We start from the raw sequence: 17,776 nt of genomic DNA, 5'->3' as shown, positions 1-17,776 counted from the left end.
ACACCATCAAGATCACCTCCTCACTTTCCAGAGGAGAAAACAGAGGCCAGAGATGGTGAGGCTAGGACATTCTGAGTGCCGAAGAACAGAAAGAGAAGCAAAAATAGGACTTAAATATAAGAGGATTACAACAGATCAAATGAAAAGAGAGAAGAGAAATGTGAGAAGCTATCCCTTAAGCCAGTGTCTAGACTAGATAATGTCTTCTTTTCCTTATCAGGTCACAGATATTGTCGTGCTTCAAGAGTGGGCCACTTCCATGCTTGTGAGGCCAGCCCAAGTTCCTGCAGCAAGTATTGCTCACTGGACAAAGAATCAGTCTGTTCTGAACGGTTATTTGTTGGGATTCGCTGCCCCTCACGGCACTGCACTATCCTTAGCATGCAGGGATTAAATAAGAACCTCAAGAAAACATTTTTGGCATGCAAGATAAAATAAGAACCCAAGAGAAACACTTTTGAGTGTGTGATGATCTTCAATTAACTACGATTCTTCCATAGACTTCCTGACAAAATTCTGAGTATAATCATCTATCTTTATATCGTTCTTAACTGTGCTGTTACCGTTCTGACCTCATTTAGTGTTCACAAAAACCCTGTAACAGATATTACCTTCACTGGACAGATATTTTAAAGATAAAAATCTGATCATGCCCTTTCCCTGCTTTTAATCCTGCAGTGATACCTTACTATCCACCCACTGGCTTGGGCAATGTGTGCCAAGTTAACAACCCAAAAGGAGAAAGGGCAATTTGTACAAGGATGTATGTGGCAGCTTTATTTACAATATTCAAAATTTGGAAACAAACCAAAACCCAACAATAAAGAGCAAGGCTAAGCATATCCTGCTCTAGCAATACACTGGAATACTCTGGACCTACTTTGTATGATAAGAATCTGGTCTACACTGAGGCATGAGTGTGTGTCTAAGTATGTATGTCTCAAGGTGGTGGAAGGGTGAGATAAACTTAATAAACAGGCCAATTAACAACCTGATATCAACTCTGTCAAATATTTGATATTATATGGGAATCAGATCTTCTGTTTAAGTACGACATAAAAATTTAAATGTAGAAAATGCCTTTGGAATGTAGGATATTATACTGGGATTAAAACTAAGAACTCAGTCAGGTGCAGTGTCTCACGCCTGTAATCCCAGCACTTTGGGAGGCCAAGATGGGAGGATCCTTTGAGGCCAGGAGTACAAGACCAGCCTGGGCAACATCGCAAGACCCTGTCTCTATTTTTAAAAAATTAGCTGGGCCTACTAAGACCTGTAGTCCTAGCTACTCAGGGGACTGAGATTGGAGGATCCCTTGAACCCAGGAGTTCAAAGCTATGGTGAGCTTTGCTATGATGGTGCCACTGCACTCTAGCCCAGGTGACAGAGCAAGACCCCATATCTTAAAAACAAACAAACAAAACCTCATAAGAGGCCAGGTGCGGTGGCTCACGCCTGTAATCCTAGCACTCTGGGAGGCCGAGGCGGGTGGATTGCTCAAGTTCAGGAGTTCAAAACCAGCCTGAGCAAGAGTGAGACCCTATCTCTACTATAAATAGAAAGAAATTAATTGGCCAACTAATATATATATATATATATAGAAAAATTAGCCAGGCATGGTGACACATGCCTGTAGTTCCAGCTACTCGGGAGGCTGAGGCAGGAGGATTGCTTGAGCCCAGGAGTCTGAGGTTGCTGTGAGCTAGGCTGACGCCACGGCACTCTAGCCTGGGCAACAGAGTGTGACACTCTGTCTCAAAAAAAAAAAAAAAACCTCATTAGAACTCAGTACGACATATAACAAGGTGGGCTAAAGACTAGTGACAGTTTTATGTTGGGATGTCCGTGTCGAGATCAAGTCAGAAGGGAGCATGGCCACCTACAGCGGCGTGACAATGTGCTCATATGCTCATACGCATGCTTGGCCCACAGTTACCTCAGTTACTGCTGCCACAGCAGTTCAGGGCCAGTAAGAAGTCACAGAGCAGGAAAAGAACTGCCTATTAACTGAGAGAGAAAAACTGGTCAGACTTGATCATGCAGAACATTAGTGGTGATGTCAAACTGACCTTACATATGGTTTCAAAGGGGCTCCAGGAACAGTTCACCCAGTTCTCTTCTCTTTGTTGGTATTTTTTGTGGTTGAAGGCATAAAAGCATGGCGCTGATGGCTCACTATCGGTGCACACAAATGGCTGACGTGCCCGAACTTCAGTATCTATTCAGTGTGTTTATTAAGTCTCTTCCAGTTCTCTTTCAAGGTTCTCTCCCCCCCAAACACATACATCTAAATCTAAGAGTATTTGCCTCGTGTACCTTTCCATGAACAATGAATGTTACCATGAGTAAAGTCTCTTTAGGCTTACTGTCCCACGGTGCACAGAGGAGGTGATGGTCAGGAAAAATGCTGCCCTTCCAGAACCTGCGGTTTGTCCGCCTTTGTAAGTCTGGAGCCTCAATCGTGGCTTACCCTGGGTTGATCGGGCACTAAGAACAACTGGCTCATGCATACCAAACTCACATGAGTCTGATTTGGATCAGGAAATCAATTTAATCATTTATAAGAAGAAACATAGCAGCCAAGTGGGACAATATTTATGTTGGCCAGTTTCTGAGTTTTCTTCCCACAGAGGAAAAGCGAGCTTGTAATTGGTACAAGAAAGGGGTCTGAGAGATATGTATGTACAAATTGATCTGCCTAGAATTCCCTGATTCACTTTTAATGTCTACTCTACTAAAGGCCCAGTTCATACCTCACCTACTCTGCAAAATTTCTTCTACAACTGAGGTCTTCGGAAAAATGAATCATTTTCCCTGCCAAGCTACCGTACTTTTGTATCTTTTATGGCATCTATCACTTTGTGTTCCTGGCCAGGTGTGGTGGCTCACGCCTATAATCCTAGCACTCTGGGAGGTCCAGACGGGCAGATCATTTGAGCTCAGGAGTTTGAGACCAGCCTGAGCAAGAGCAAAACCCTGTCTTTACCAAAAATAGAAAAAATTAGCCGGGCATGGTGGCACATGCCTATAGTCCCAGCTACTTGGGAGGCTGAGGCAGAAAGATTGCTTGAGCCCAGGAGTTTGAGGTTGCTGTGAGCTAGGCTGACGCCATGGCATTCTAGCACAGGTAACAGAGTGAGACCGTGTATCAAAAACAAAAAAAACAAAAAAAAACTTTGATGATGACCACTGCTCCTGGCTCATGATTTTCCTCTCTACCTAGTCTCCTGTTTTTCTCAGACATCAACATCCATTGTATCAGTTATCTATGGCTATGTAGAAATTCACCTCAACTTCTCAGCTTAACACAACAAACATTTACTATTTCACAGTTTCTGTAAGTCAGGAACCAGGGCAATATTTACTGTCTGGACCTTCTTATCTATCCTGTCAGAGTCTCTCACAAAGCAGCAGTCAATTGCTGGCTGGGTCTGTAGTCATTTTAGGCTCTGCTAGGGAGGATCCATTTCAAAGCCCACTCCTGGGGCTTTAGGCAGGCCAAGGTCCTCAAGGGTTTTGGACCGAGGGTCTCAGTTCCACACTGGCTGCTGGCTGGCCAGAGGCCTCCCTGAGTTCCTTGCCTGGTTGATCTTTCCACTGGGCGCTCACAACATGGCAGCCAGCTTTATTATTACAGACGAAAGAGCAAGAGAAGGCAAGCAAGATGGAAGCCAGAGTCCTTTTGTGACCTAATCTCAGAAGTGATAGCCCATCGCTTTTGCCGTATTTTATTCATTAGAAGGGAGTCAGTAGGTCCAGCCTACACAAGGGGGGGGGAATTATACAAAGGAGTGACTATCGGGGGGTGGGGATCAGTGGGGCTATTTTAGAGGCTGCTTATCAAATCCATGGTCAAGCACTTGGCTGACTCATTTCTACTTCAGGTATGACCTGCATGGCCACACCTAGGACCTCATCACCACTTGGAATTTTACATTCTCCAAACTGTCATCTTCTTTACTTGCCATATTTCCCACAACTTGTCATTCTTTCTCCTTGTCCCCACCTCTTCACTCCTATTGAACCCATCCTTCACAGCAAACATGACAACTTATGCCTTTTAGCCTTTCTTATTACAGTCTGAAATGCCCTCCCAGTCTTACTCAAAGCTTCACACAGAGAGCTTCCTATGTTGCCTCCTTAGGTATGTCCTTGCTAAAAACAGAAATGCAGTCTCACTCCACATTCACTTATTTGATTTGTAGGGTTGTCACCTTCCCTTCCTCCACCTTAGGGAAAATCTAGCATTCTTTGGCTTTTCTTCCACTTCTGGTTGATGAGCATGCCTGAAGGAAATCTTGCAATGACACTGATTGAATTCACTATAAATGTGTGCTAATGCCACCTGGGTACCACCTCTCTTCAGAAATGCATCCCTGCAGCATGTATCCAGCAGCATTTCCAGAACTTTCTCATCTTCTTCAAGTTCCCAAACCCACCTTTGCTATTTTTGGTGCATCCTTAGGTTTACTATTGTGGATGGCCGTTCCCACTTTGGCTGTCTTCCACTGTTCTCATCTCTTCACTCATTATTTGTTGTCCCTCTGATCTCAGAGGAATAGGTGCTGATCATGCCTCTTGGGTCTGAATGCTTCTCAACCTGTCCTATGACAGGCTCAACTATGTCCTTATAGCCTGTCCTATGCAACCTTCTTCTTTGACGTCACTCTAACGGTTCTTCCCTCCCTCTTCTGATTGCCCCTTCCCTTCCGCTCAGAGACATGCCCACAGCAAGAACAACCTTTGGCTCAGTTCATCACCTTCTTTCCACCACTAAGCTTATTTTTAATTTTATTATAATTTAAAAATATATGGAAAAGTAAAATAACATAATAGGTACCAATATGCTTGCACCATGATTTAAGAATTAATCATATTCACTTCATCTTTCTTTTTCTGAAGTATTTTAAATTAAATTAAATCATGACATTTAACCCCTAAGTACTTTATTTATTTTTTTTATAAATATATTATAAAATTTGTATACATTTTTACTTTTTTTCTTTAAAGAATATAAACATTTTTAATGGCTGTATAACCGCTAAGTACTTTAGAATACATCTCTAAAAAGCAATATCGGGGCCGGGTACAGTGGCTCATGCCTGTAATCCTAGCACTCTGGGAGGCCGAGGCGGGTGGATTGCTCAAGGTCAGGAGCTCAAAACCAGCCTGAGCAAACGTGAGACCCCCAACTCTACTATAAATAGAAAGAAATTACTTGGCCAACTAATATATATACAAAAAATTAACTGGGCATGGTGGCGCATGCCTGTAGTCCCAGCTACTTGGGAGACTGAGGCAGGAGTATCGCTTGAGCCCAGGAGTTTGAGGTTGCTGTGAGCGAGGCTGACGCCACAGCACTCACTCTAGCCTGGGCAACAAAGTGAGACTCTGTATCAAAAAAAATAAAAATAAAAAGCAATATTGTTATCACAACAAACTAATAATAATGCCTTAATATTATATAATATAGACCATATTGAAATTTTCCCAATGGTCTCAAGAAATGTCTTTTATGGCTGAGCTTTTTCCATGCAGGATTCAATGAGAGACCATGTATTGCATAGGTTATTGTATTGCTTAATGTTCTTCTAATTTCAACAGTGCTCCCCTCCCCTCTTTTTTTGTGTCATTTAATTGTTGAAAAGACTGGGCTGTTGTCCCTATCTAATGGATTTGTCTGATTGTTTTTTGGTGTTGTTCAACATGTTTGTCTAACTCCTGTATTTCCCATAAACTGGAGATGAGATAAAAAGGCTGATTTCAACTCAGGTTAAACATTTCAGTCAGGAATTTTTATAGCTGATGCTGTGGAATTTATGTCGCAACACATTTTAGGCACATTACTTTTGATTGCCCCACTTTTAGTGATGCCAACATTGATGATTGAGTTAGGGAGGCAACAGCCAGAACTCCCTCTCTTAGGTTACATTTTTTCCCTTGCAACCAGCACATAATAGTGGCGTGATACTTTGGCACCAAGTCATGCCAACATTTTTTAAAAGACACTCATATTGCTGCCTCATACCCAATTCATTAATTATTATTTTTCTGCCATTAGAGCGAAACTGTTTTGTAGAAGGTCACTAGTGATTTCCTTATCATTAAAACCAAGAGCCTTTGTCCATCCTTCCTGAGCTTTCTGAAGCATTTTATATTATTACATCTTTTTTGAGAATTTATTTTTCCCTGTCTTTCATGAAGGTTTCTATTTCAAATGCTTCTGCTTCCTCTAATTATTTATTTCCTTTATTTTTTTTTTTGAGACGAGGTCTCACTCTGTCACCCAAGCTGGAGTGCAGTGGCATCATCATAGCTCACTCAAACTGCTGGGCTCAAACAATTCTCCTGCCTCAGCCTTCTGAGTAGCTGAGACTACAGGTGCATGCCACCAAGCCCAGCCAATTTTTCTATTTTTTGCAGAGACAGGGTCTTACTCTTCTGCTCTTGAACTCTTGGCCTCAAGCTATTCTCCCTCCTCAGCCTCCCAAAGTGCTAGGATGACAGGCATGAGTCACCGTGCAGGCCTATTTACATCTTTATTGAATATTTTCCTTCAACTGACACTACAAAGGGAAAAGTTTCTATCCTTGGTCTTTAACTTGGTTTCTATACTGCCCCCTTTAGTAATCTTACCCATTTCCACAGCTAAAGCAGATCACTCAAAACATATATTAGTCATTCAAACTTTCCTCCAGTTGAAAATAGCTATTTTCATTGTTTTTGCTTTTGATCTTTCTGAAGTAATACTCCTTACCTCTACCACCTTAGATCAGATACATACCATCTCCTTATGGAGATGAATAGAATCTATTAATAATTGGCAGTATTGCATTAGAGGCAATATAACAGAGAGTTAAAGTCTAGCCTTTGGAGTCAAAAAGACCTGGCTGGATTTAAGGGCTGGCTCTAGTATTTCCAAATGTGTGGGTGTCCCCCCATACCCCCCAACACCAAGCAGTGGATACCAGTCTGGTATCCTCTAGTCCAATTCAATCTGATGCTGTCTTTCTGGAGATAGTCTCAGATCTCACAGGGTCAAGGGCTCAGTACTTAAGACTGCCCCCCCCCAAGACACTGGTCCCAAGTCTGGGCCTCCAGAACTTCTGACCCACCCACTAGGTTTGAGTTGGAGTTTCAGTGACCCTGGCTTTGGGTTTGATCCATTTGCTGAAGTGGCTCACAGAACTCAGGGAAACACTCACTTATGTTTACTAGTTTATTATAAAGGATGTTACAAAGGATACAGAGGAAGATATGCATAGGGCAAGATATGGGGGAAGGGCAGGAGCTTCCATGTCCCCCCTGGACACCACCCTCCCAGGATCCTCCACTACTTTGCTATTCGAAGCTCTCAGACCCAGTCTTCTTGGGTTTTTATGAAAAACTGTGTGTAAATGTGACTGGCCTCCAGGGCATGGAGCAGTACTCTCTCTGGAATGAGGGTCTCATGACCCACAACCAGAAAAGTGAGGGAGGCTAGAAGATTAGAATACTGCCTTGGGGCAGATGAAAGGTGAAAGGAGGACAGGAGAGCAGAGGGATTCTGTTTCCTGGGGCCTGCAGCACCCAACATTATAGCAAAAGACTGTAAGGAGGGTTATGAGTTCCTTATGAGCCAGGAACTGTAGACGAAAACTGATATGTATAAGAATGTCTCATAACACTACAGGTATGCTTCCAGACACCCTCTTCCAAACTAATCTGCAATTACCAGATTACTAGTTTATTTCTCCATAACATTTTTTGATGCAACTATTCCGACATCAAACCCTATTAATTGAAATTAAAAGTCCTGGCCAGCGCGGTGGCTCGCGCCTGTAATCCTAGCACTTTGGGAGGCCTGAGTGGGAGGATTGCTTGAGGCCAGGAGTTTGAGACCAGCCTGAGCAAGAGCAAGACTCTGTCTCTACAAAAAAACAGACAAATTAGCCGGGCATGACGGTGCATGCCTGTAGTCCCAGCTACTTGGGAGGCTGAGGCAGGAGAATCACCTGAGCCCACGAGTTTAAGGTTACAGTGAGCTATGGTGATGCCACTGCACTCTACCCAAAGCAACAGTGCAAGATCCTGTCTCAAAATAATAAATAAATAAATAAAACTCCTTATCATCCCTTACAAAACTCTTCAATATAGAATCTCAGCCTGATTTACCCTTCTCTCCCTGGTCTTCCCTGTATTTATCCCGTGTTTCAGTCCACCCCTACTGGATGTCCTTGTGTGAACCTCACTTGGGATCTGTTCCATCAGGAGTTCTTATTCACGAGTTTTCCCCATATGTGCCCACTGAAACCTTAATCCACTTCTAAAATATAGTTGAATTTCCACTTTCTCCTAGAAATCTCCTTGTCTACCTGAGTCAGAAGCAATCCCTTTCTGGCTTGAGTTCCCAGGATGATTGGTATACTACCTTAGGATACTTTTTTTCTTTTTTAATGAGCAAATGAATGTGTCACTTCATCATTGATAAATATTGTCTTTGAAATTAGATTCTAAACTCCCAAAGGACAAGGTACACGTCTTTTATTTCCTTCTGTCCTCTGTAACACCTAATACATTACCTGATAGATGAAGGGTTAATTAATGAAGTGAGTAAATAAAGGGAGTGAAGAGTATACAGGGAAATAGATTGTAGAATGACAAACAGGATAATCCAAAAATGATTCCAGAAGCTCATTTTAGGTTGTCTGGAAATGGGCCAACTGGACCAGGGTCCCATCCATCTTGCCAACAAGAAGAGCTGCACTCAAACCCAACTTCCAATGTGTGCCTGTCATTTCCCTGTTTGCTCTCAGAACCTACAACTTCCACCCCTTCCCTGCTCCGTGCTTTGTCAAAATGAACAACATCATCCAGCCTCCTTTGCCCTTTGGCTTTCAGGTAGTTTCAGATAGCTTTCAAGTTGTTGTGCTGGGCTGTACCTTTCTCATTTTCATTGCTGTAAAATACTCCATTGTATCCATGTACCAAATTTATGTATTTATTCTCCTATTAATGGGCATTTGAGTTTCCAGTTTGAGCCTGTTGTTAATAATGCTGACATGAACATTCTTGTACACATCTCTTGTAAAAAGACATGTTAGCACTTATTTCTTGGGTTTATATCTAGGACTGGAATTGCTAGGTTAGAGGGTACATGCATTTCTAGTTTTTACTATTAATAGATATTGCAAATCTCCAAAGTTGTGCAAGCAGTATATGAGAATTCTTGCTCCTCTACATTCTTGCCAGTGCTTACAACTTTTACAATTTTTGCCATTTGGATGGTTATGAAAAGATATCCCCTTTTGTTTAATTCATGCATTACCAGTGAGGTTAAATCCCTTTTTTGGGGTTTATTGATTATGTGAGGGTTTTTTTGTAAATTCATTATCTATATCCTTGGTTAATTTTTCAACTGGTTATTTTTACATTTTATTTTGATACATGGAAGTCCTTTATATCTTCTGGATACTATACCTGTTGGCTATATTGATTCTCTCAACAAATATTTATTAAGAACTTATTATGCTCAGAGTATACAATAGTGAACAAAATTGACCAAAAAAATAAAAAATAAAAACCTCTTAGTTCATGAAGCTTACATTCTAGTTAGGAAGAGAAACAATAAATAAGTAAAATTTGTCATATGTTAAATTTTACATACTCTGTGATGAATCCTGTAGAAAGAAATATAGCAGAGAACAGGAATAGGGAGTTGTGGACAATTTAAAATAGAGTGGTTGAGGAAGGTCTCACTGAGAAGGTGACATTTGAGTGAAATCTTGAAGAAGGTAAGAAAACAGACTATAGAGACATTTGGTGGAAGAGCATCTTAGGTAAAGGGAACAACCAATGCAAAGGCCCTGAAGTGGGAGCATACCTAGTGTGTTTAAGAAGCAGCAAGGAGGCCACTGTGGCCAAAGCTGAGTGAGAAAATGAGGGCTGTAAGGGATGAGATTTGAGCAATAAGGTGGGGATGTGAGTGTGCAGAATGTAAAAGGGTGTTGGAGACCATCATAATGACTTGATTTTTTTCTCTTCTCGAGGAGGGAAACCATTTGAGGAAAGGAAAGTTTCAGTAAAGGAGTGACACAATCTGACTTACTGTTTTAGAAGGTCCACTCTGGAGGGCAGGAGCAGAAGTAAGCTGAGTGCCTTTTAGAGTAACCCAGGTGAAACAGGGGCTTGGCCTAAGATGATAGTGATGAGGTGGTAAAAAGTGATAGAGATAATTCAAAGATAACCTGGGAGTAACTTTGCCCCCAGCTGATGTTGGGTAGCATTTATTGGGTAGTTATTGATTAACTTTTGTTTTCTCACTCTAGAGGAACTTTCTCTACCAAAGTTTAGGAGCTGAGACTGTGAAAAAGCAAAGGTGACCACTCCCTTGGTGTGAATTGCTGTGGCTGTAACATTAAATAGGCAAACATGATCATGGTTTGGGCCAAGGTGGTACCAGTGAAGATGGTGAGAAATTTCTAGGATCTGGATTTATTTTGAAAATAGAACCAACAAGATTTGTTAATAAGTTGAACATGGAATAGAAGCAAAAATGAGAAATCAGGATGACTATAGTTTTTTTGTCCCAGAAAGATTGGAGTTTCCATTCATTCATAATGGAAAGACTTCAAGAAGACTAGATTTGGTGAGAATTATCAGGAGCTCATTTCTTTAACCTACTGAGTTTTAGATGCCTTTTACATATCTAAGTGTAGGTGCCAGATGGCAAGTGGATATATGAGTCTGGAGGGAGTTTAAAGGGAGTTTTATTAGTCAACATTGTTGAGATAACAAACCCCAAATCTCAGTGAATTACAGCAACAAACATTTATCTCTTGCTCTTGTTATATATGGGCTAGAGGTCGATTATAGCTCTGCTCTAGGCTGTGGACCAGCTATAGATCTGATTCAAATGTCTTCTAACTGGGGGCCTAGGCTAAAGGAACAGCCGCTATCATGGCAAAGTGTTAGAAAGATAGTGAGGAATTCTGGGTCGCCTAGGGGTGAAAGTGGGTGCTGTTATCTTGGTGCAATTGCCCAACCTGGGAGGAAGGATGAGGTTGGGCCTCAGGCCCCCATGTTGGTCCCGCCCCACCCTAATCCCTAATCTTGGGAGACCAAGAGACTGCCATACCTGGAGGAGGAAATACCGTATGATACTGCCAATCTTTTCTTAGCCTTAGTTTTATTGTTGTGTGTTTTAGAATTTAGGTTTTCCAGACTCATTTTAAGTAAGGATATTTTGGGGGTATTTTGTTGTTGTTGTTTTTATTTCCTTCCCCCACTTCCTGGGCTCTCTCCTCCTTATCTAGCAGTTTTGTGACTACCTCCACCCAGACTCTGGTTCCTTAATCCAAACTGAGGTCTTATAGCAGCACTTCAATGTTCCTGTTCTGGGATAATAGGGATATCACAGATTCAATCACAGAAATAGTGGTCAACTTTGTTTAGTTCTTAGTTGCTATATCTCTGTCCTACCTCCTGCAGTCCACAGCTCCATATAATGCCGTAGCATCAGGAAGAGGGGTGTCATCAGCTTTATATTTTACTCTCCTATTAAAAGTAGGTTCAAACGAGATGGGGTACTTCAATGTGTCGTCTTGAAGTCTTCTGATGGTTTCATAATTTCATTTTTTTAGCATTCAAATCTTTCATTGACCTAAAGTTAATTTTGATCTAATTTTGAAATAAGGGTCTTACTCTTTTCCTCCAAATAGTTAACTACTTGTCCCCACATCATTTATCAAATCATTTATTGAATGCCTAATTTTTGCCACTGCTACTTTTTAAATGCCCTTCAAGTCTGTCTTATTTTTCATATTACCATTGTTCCTGTCCTAGTTTATGTCACTGTCATCCTGTCAGCTTTCATTTAGATTGCTGCCATAGCCTCCTAACTCTTAGTCTTCAATCCCTTATATACAACGCAGCTAAAATGACCTTCGTGTAACACAAAACCGATCATGTTACTCCCTGCATACAACCTTCCAATGGCTGTACCATTTCCTCAAGAGAAACTGTTTAATGAGGTTTACCATTATATCAGCTTATTTATATAGCTTTATCTCTTGCCATTCATCATTACTCCATTCCTCAACTCTCCTCTCCAGCCCTAAGGCTTTTAGCTTGCTGAACATGCTATGCTCTGCCTCATCTTCAGACTCATTTATCTCTATAAAAAAATTAGGCAGGCTTGGTGGCTCATGCCTGTAATCCTAGCACTTTGGGAGGCTGAGGCCAGAAGATTGCTTGAGGCCAAAAGTTTGAGATTAGCCTGAGCAAGAGTGAGAACTCGTCTCTACAAAAAATTAGACAAATTAGCTGGGCGTGGTGGTGCTTGCCTGTAGTCCCAGCTACTCAGGAGGCTGAGGCAGGAGGATCTCTTGAGCCCAGTAATCTGAGGTTGTAGTCAGCTATAATGATGCCACTGCACTCTAGCCTGGGTGACAGAGTGAAACCCTGTCTCAAAACAAACAAAAAATCCTAGCCAGGCGTGGTGGCATGCACCTGTAGTCCCAGCTACTCGGGAGGCCAAGGCAAGCTGAACCTAGGAGTCTGAGTTACAGTGAGCTGTGATTGCACCACTGCACTCTATCCTGGGCAACAGGCTCTAAACAAACAAACAAATAAACAAACAAACAAAAAACCAATTTGGATATATTAATCCAAGATTTAGATGAAAGGTCTAGTCTTGACAGATAAATGTAAGTATTATCAGCATGAAGCTTTTGGAAATGGTTGAGATCCCCGAAGAGCAGAGTTAACGTGGAGAAGAGAGGGCAGTATTTGGAAGTGTACTAGGGGTGCTCATTGTTACCAGGGGCATTGCTTCTCCCAGGCTGCCTCACTAATTGAGCTAGGAAATATATGTATGCATCACATATGTACATATCTGTGTATTTAGACATTTAGACACATACATTTGTATACATATATGCATACATGACATGCATTTACATCCATATTTATAAGTCTATCTATATAAATTGAAAACCATAAATTCACACTTACAGGTTCAGTTCTAATCCATTACCATAGGGCTCATTCTAGCTTTCCCCATCCATGTTTTTACCTCTCTTTTTTGAGAGGGAGAAACTTGATTGTCATTATCCTTAATATTCTACTAGTTTGCTTAATCTCCCTGTGTGTTGTCAATCTCCTGACAGCTTTAGGCTGCTACAGTTTTAGGCTGTTTGTTGCTTTAGGCTGCCACTTTAGGCTTGCTAGAACATCCTTCTTATGAAGGCCCCAGCCCCATGAGAAGGTTACTTTCTGGCCAGGAAGGAAGGAAAGGTCTTTTCCTTTATTTAGGTTCTACATATATCTCATGAAGTATATTCTTTGGTATTTTGTTTGTTTTGTTGCTATTTCATTACATTTTCTGCTTATTGCTTGTATTTGAAAAAGCCATAATACATAGTTTCATTTTTTTCATATTTGGCAATTTAAAGCAAAAAAATAATTTTTATCACATTATTCTTATTGGTTATTAGTAATACAGAACATTTTTCAAATGTTAACCATTTTAATTTATGTTTCTGTGAATTTTATGAATCCTTTGTTTTGACTATGAAAATCTTAATGCTTTTTTAAAAAATCAACTTTCTTGAGTTCTTTATAAATTCAGAATTGTTTGTTGCAAATACTTCCCAAGTGAATTATTGCACATTTTCTTTTAATTGTTTTTAATTTGCAGAATTTAAATTTTTTATATGGTGGAATATGTTGACCTTTCTCTTTGTAATTTATGTTATTTTTAAGCTACAAACTCCCTTCCTTATCCAGAGGTTAGATATTTACACATTATTTTTGTTAAATGTTTTTAGAAAGTTTAAGTGTTAACTCTGTACCCATCTGGAATTTATTTTGTTATATTTAAGTCAGTCTGTAGAAAATTCTAATTCATTAGGAATATTAGTCTTTTACCTATCACAATTATCCCATTTAAATCTATCTTCTTTTGCCATTTAAGTAAGTACCTTTTTTTTTTTTTTTTTTTTTGAGACAGAGTCTCACTTTGTTGCCCAGGCTAGAGTGAGCGCCATGGCGTCAGCCTAGCTCATAGCAACCTCAAACTCCTGGGCTCAAGCAATCCTTCTGCCTCAGCCTCCCAAGTAGCTGGGACTACAGGCATGCACCACCATGCCCGGCTAATTTTTTCTCTATATATGTTAGTTGGTCAATTAATTTTCTTTCTATTTAAAGTAGAGATGGGAGTCTCGCTCTTGCTCAGGCTGGTTTCGAACTCCTGACCTCGAGCAATCTGCCTGCCTCGGCCTCCCAGAGTGCTAGGATTACAGGCGTGAGCCACCGTGCCCGGCCATTCTTTTGCCATTTAAATCTATCTTATTTTTTTATGTATTTTTGTAGTTAAATCTACTATTCTTTATGACTCCTCCCTTTGCTTTTAAGCTGAGAAAGACCTCCCCAATCCAGAGATTTAATAAACATACCCTTATGCTTTCTTTTTTCTCTTCCTCTCTTTCCTCTCCCTCTTCTCTTCCTTACAGTTTGCCTTAAGGCCAGCTTTAAGTAAAACAGAACCACTACCCTAGACCCAATCTCACTCTGGTCTCTCGGGGGTCTCACAGACCAAGAAACACGTGGGATTGAGATGGATTTGTCTACGACACAATCCACTCCCTTCCCCTCCCACATAAAAAAAAAAAAACCGTTCAGTGTTGAGCTTCCCAGTAAGTGTGTGTATATCTGACAATTCATAAACTGCTGGAGTGAAAGGTGGCCTTTAGATATTCTGTCTATAAATTTAGCCATTTATACAGAGAGAATGAAAAAATATATATATAGCCTGAATCTGATCAGATGCTGCTTGTTTCTCCTTACACCATGGGGTTCTGTTCTATGTCATTTCCTTTGAAGTCAGTGGGAGCTCTGTGCAGGACGGCAACACGAACACCGGCCTCTATACATGAAGGTGAGAACTGCCATTACGATAAACTATTCGGCAATGTGGTAGAGGGAGCGTTGGGTTAACACACTTGGTGGCTGCCCTGCAGATCCCACTGTCTGTGAGAGCTTTGTTCGACCGGAGCAAACAAGAACTTTTTGAATCTTGACATACAAGGGCTCATTCAGCAGAGCATCCCCTGTTATGAGAGGAGGCACAGTGCTGGGCAGACATTGCAGTTTTTAGCCAGCACACTGAGGACATTTCTCTCATTCTCTCCGTCTGTAAAGAGTCTGTTTTCAAGACTCTAAAACGGTTTTCTATAGATTGGAGAGATGTATAAATATTTTTACATGTTTGTACCTACTCACTTATAATGGAGGGCAAATGGTTATCATATAAAAATAGCTAGACCTTTTCAATATGGAAAGAAAGAATTCTTTGCAAAGTTTAGCTGAGGGGGTTATTTGGTGAAAAGCAAACCTTATAATAGAAACAATGAAATAAATTTTGACATGGAGAAGCTACTGGAAGTGGAGATTCACGTGCATTTGCTTTATATCTCAGGAACATTGGTTTACAGAGGTTTTTTTCTCCCTCGACTCCCTGTCACAATGACTTAGGTGCCCTTTATTAGGAACCCAAATCAAATGATGCTTTCAGGTTATTATTCTACACACATCTGAATGAGTAGAGGTCAAAGAGCATAAGTGGTTTTTTCCACCCATCCCATCTCCTGACTTTGTGATAGTGGTACACCCTTCCTGATTCCTTTCTAACATCATTCTGTTCCTGTCTCTAGGCCTTGGCTTGAACTGTAGCATACATACACCCAGCTTCAAGTCCCCTCACTTGCAAGTACCCCTTCCAAGGGCAGTACACTAGCATTTTGTATTTATAACTGTCAAGTGGATAGCATGGGAGAGGACCAGGCATTTTCAACTTACAATTTTGAAACTTTTTCAGGAAACATGTATCCACCTCTGCATGGAGACCACTCTTTGTTTCCATAGGCCACCAAGTTGTTAGCATATAGACAGTATTTAAGCCTTGGGTACTGGATGAGATCACCAGGGAAGGAAATGTAGATGAAGGGGAAGGGAAAAGACTCATTTCTGGAGCACTACAAATTTAAGAGATTGGGGAGAAAAGGAGAAAACCAGAAAATATATCTTGGAGATCACTCTATAATAGAACACTGGGGGTAGAATCATTCTTTGAAATAATAGATATATTGTAATGTATTTCATAATAGTTATAAACGATTCCAGTGTGTGAATATTCTCTAATTTATTTAAGCAGTCTTCTATCAGTTGCTTCTTAACTGGTCCTCCTGCTCTCAGTTTATCCTTACTCCAATCCATTCTACATACTGCTTAGGTTAACCTTGGATTAATCTTAGTTATTTGTCCTGGATGGAAAATGGAAAATTGAATAATATAGTATATTGCATTTATATGGGAAAATACAATGCAGTTAGAGAAAACAAGGAGGGAATTTTAAAAAGTACAATGCAGTTATTAAAAGTCATATTGAAGAAAATACAAAATAATGTGAATGAATGAAGCATAATCTCAGTTTATATACACATACAAATATATTATAAGAAAAATACTATAAGTTTTATCTATAAGCAGTTTAACATATTTCTGGTGGTAATTTTTATTTTATTTTTGAACCATTTTGTGTTTTACAAATGTCCTCCATCAAAAAAATAATTTTTTTTTAAAAGTATACTTTAATTATGTTGTTTCACAGGAAACCAGTTTTGATTATTTATTGCCTAAAAAGATAAAATCCAAATATCTTAATTTAGTAGTTAAGGCCTTTCAGACTAGAGGTCCAGTATACTTACTCAAAGTTTTCTCCCACTTTGTTTTCCCCTACGAATCCTTTGTTTCACTTAAAAGGATCTGCTCAAGGTCTCCTAGATGTCCTCTGTACTTTCTTTCATCTGTACTTTTTTGAATGCTGGGACTTTTTTAATGTCCCTTTTTCCATAATTTCTACAAATCCTTTTAGACACTATTTAAGTTCCATCTCTTACTTGGTCCTGAGACCATGAGTGATGGAAGATGTCTCCAAAAATTAATGACTCTATTATTCATTCAGCATCTACCACCCAATGCTTAGCATTATTTTGGTTCTTTTTCCACAAGCCTGTAACTTGTCTCCCAAACTGGCATTTTTATTCTTAGAGGACTTGTTCTGTAACTTAGAGTTCTTGGTATTCCCTTGACTTCCTGTGCCTTGGTCACAGTAAGCATGCAATAAACATTTGTAGTAGTTTAAATCCAGGGTTATTTCACATAAATATAATTTTAAAAATTTGAAATAACTCTGGATCTCCCTCTCTGTGTTTGTATCTTCTAAGTACATTTGGCTTGTTGAAGGAATAATAAAATTTCAGCAGTTAATTTACTGTAAGGGAAACATTTTAAATATATATAGTCATAAACTATTGCTTAAACATTCTTTCTTCCTTCACCAAAGGTCCTTGGCTTTTTCTTCAGGGAATATTCTCTTTTTACTGTCTCCTGAAATACAATGTAGCTTTACTTTTCTTCTTTATTCCCTGGTGCCAAATATAATCTCCACATGTGCTCTATCTTTGTAGGTGAAATACTTCCTGCCTCAGTGAAATCCAGTTCTCAGTGAATTTCTGTTGGTTTAGAGAGCAACTTGAGGATTCTGTGTTTGGCACCATTCGATTTCCTTGGCATCGCTCCACAGTCACCATTTAGAAAGCTCCTGGTCGGCAGGATTTCTCTCCATCATACACTCACTCTGTAGAGATTAAAAAAGGATTGCATTACATTTTTTGAAAATGCGATGGAAAATGAAATTTGCTTTACCAAGAAAAGGAAGCTTTTGAAATTCAAATTG

This window comes from Microcebus murinus, chromosome 10 (assembly GCF_040939455.1).
Source record: "Microcebus murinus isolate Inina chromosome 10, M.murinus_Inina_mat1.0, whole genome shotgun sequence".
In the NCBI taxonomy this organism is placed as follows: domain Eukaryota; kingdom Metazoa; phylum Chordata; class Mammalia; order Primates; family Cheirogaleidae; genus Microcebus; species Microcebus murinus.
The sequence above is the reverse complement of the archived record's forward strand: the minus strand, read 5'-3'. Positions refer to the sequence as shown.